Genomic DNA, 2,945 nt, shown 5'->3' on the forward strand with positions numbered 1-2,945 from the left:
GGGTGGTAGAGTGAGATGTTGCATGGACCCCCTCCCAACAAAACTAATAAAGTTGGTGAATTTTTTTTTTAAGAAATCAACCAGTTAAAGTCTCTGCAAATTGTCCTAAGAGCATACAGCAAATGAAGAACTATTTATTCAAGAAAATCTAGGACTTCTCTGGTGGTCCAGTGGTTAAGAATCTGTGCTTCCAATGCTTCCAATGTGGGAACTAAGATCCTGCGTGCCACACGGTGCAGAAAAGAAAGAAAGAAAGAAAGAAAGAGAAAGAAAGAAAGAAAGGAAGGAAGGAAGGAAGGAAGAGAAAGAAAGTAAGAAAGGAAGGAAGGGAGAAGAAAGAAAGAAAATCTAGTAAAACTGGGTAAGAATAGTAAGAGTCTGTGGCATTCTGGGACTTCCCTGGTGGCGCAGTGGTTAAGAATCCTCCTGCCAATGCAGGGGACACAGGTTTGAGCCCTTGTCCGGGAAGATCCCACATGCCACAGAGCAACTAAGCCCCTGCGCCACAACTACTGAACCTGCACTCTGGAGCCCGCGAGCCACAACTACTGAGCCTGTGTGCCACAACTACTGAAGCCCACATGCCTAGAGCCCGTGCCCCGCAACAAGAGAAGCCACCACAGTGAGAATCCCATGCACAGCAACGAAGAGTAGCCCCCGTGCGTTGCAACTAGAGAAAGCCCGCGCACAGCAACGAAGATCCAATGCAGCCAAAAATAAATAAATAAATAAATAAATTTTAATAAATAATAAAAGTGTAGTCTGACATTGAGATTATTTTTTTAATTGTGGCAAAATAAACATACCATTAAACTCACCATTTTAACCATTTTAAAGTATACAATTCAGTGACATTTAATACATTCACAATGTTGTACAACCACCACCTCTATCTAGTTACAAAATATTTTGATCACTTCAAAAAAAAATCCTACAACCATTAAGCATCCACTCTCCCACTCTCCTCCGGGAGGAGGGATAGGTTCTTCCCCCAAAATCTCCTCAAAATAGTCATGGACACAGGAAAGTACAGAACGCCCGTTTTACAGTCTTACTGGTTAATAGGTAATAATTCAATCTGACAAATATTAGCTTTTATTTACTAAGTGGTCATTATGAGCCAGGCACTGACTCTGACTCTAATGTGAAAACTAAATGTCAGCTAAGCCTAAGAATTTCACATTAAAAAAAAATCAAGTCAAGATGGAACAATTCAAGCACGTTGTCAGAATGAGACCATACATACTGCGAGGTCTTACACCCTTGCTGGGGAAGGCAGAATAATGGCCCCAAAGATGCCCACATCCCAGTCTCTGGAACCTGTAAATATGCTCTTTTACATGGCAGAAGGGACTTTGCAGATGTGATTAAGTATCTTGAAATGGAGAGATTGTCCTGGATTATTCAGGTGGGTTCACAAACTAATCAGAAGTGTCCTTATTAAGAAGGAGGCAGGCAGGTCAAAGAGAAAAGTACATACGATGAAAGAAACAGAGGTTGAAGTGATGCAGGGTCATGAGTCAAGAATGCACACAGCCTCTAGAAGCTGGAAAAGGCAAGGAAATGGATTCTCCCTTAGAGTCTCCAGAAGGGATGCAGCCTTGTCAACGCCTTGATTTTAGCCCACTGAGACTGACTGTGGATCTCCAGAACTGTAAGATAATGTTTGTATTGTTTTAGGCCACTAAATTTGTAGTTATTTGTTATAACAACAATAAGAAACTTGCAGACATACCTTTCTGAATCATATGATGGTTAGATGTTAAATTACCTCTGAATGTAAGCTATGACATCATTTAAAAAGAGGAAAAACAGGTGTTTTTTCATACTAGTCTTTTTAAAATCTTGAGGAAATGAAACATGGTCCTCTCTGTGAAGGCAAAGGGAAGAGGAATGCAGAAAGGTACAAGGTGAAATCTTACCTTTCAGAGAGATTAGGGCATCATCTATAAAAACGGGGATAGTGTGAATTTAAAAGACTGTTATGAGTGTAAACCATATAAAATCTACACGAACACCTACCATGTGGTCCAGTTTCAACACAGAATCATATTCAAAGAAACAACAACCATATAAAAATCACAATTCAGAGCAACTCAAATCCTGATCCAAACTTTCAAGAAAATTATAAAGGGGAAAATTCACTCTTAATAACTAACTTCTCAAAAAAATCCTTTGGGGGATTCTCTCATCCTCAGTCTGTAGTAGTGACTCCAAAAATTCTCCTTTTTCTCTTTCTACCCCTCCAAAGTTGTCCTCAACGCCCACTCCACCACCTCTCTAGTCTAGCTCCTTTCTCACCTCCAAGTCTCAACCCTTAAACATGTATATCTGTGATTCTCAAGTCGGGGCCAGGGATGCTGCTAAACATCCTACAGTGCATAGGTCAGCCTCCAAAACAAAGAACTATTTGGCACAAAATATCAATGTGCCAAGGATGTAGATAAGTCTCTCCATCTCTTGATTTTCTTTTCATTTGGGAACACCTGGATCCTGCACTACAAAGGTAGCTCCTTAACCAAGGCAGCAGCCTTCCTCTTTAGAAATGGGGGAGGAAAACACCCACAGTCTCTTAGAATTCAATATATTTTCTTTTATCCCTGTCCCATAAGAATGAATGCAATAACATATATAAAATTCCCAGCATGGTTGCTCAAACCATGGATGCTAACAGGTGCTCCAAAAATATTAGTTCTCAACCCTTTTTCCAGAAGGGAGTGAAGAATCCAATTTATTCTTTTTTTAACGTTTTTTTATTTTTTATCTTAGTGTTTTTTCTTTTTCACACACAGACACACACTGTATTTTATTTTTACAAGAGATAAATAAACTGACACCAAGCATTGTAAATGGATGACCACAACAAAAGCAACAATGATTGCAATTACCAAACATGAAACACACTCATACTATGTCATAATATTGATATTCAGTCCAGTAATTTT

The sequence above is a fragment of the Mesoplodon densirostris genome, chromosome X (genome assembly GCF_025265405.1).
Source record: "Mesoplodon densirostris isolate mMesDen1 chromosome X, mMesDen1 primary haplotype, whole genome shotgun sequence".
Lineage (NCBI taxonomy): Eukaryota > Metazoa > Chordata > Mammalia > Artiodactyla > Ziphiidae > Mesoplodon > Mesoplodon densirostris.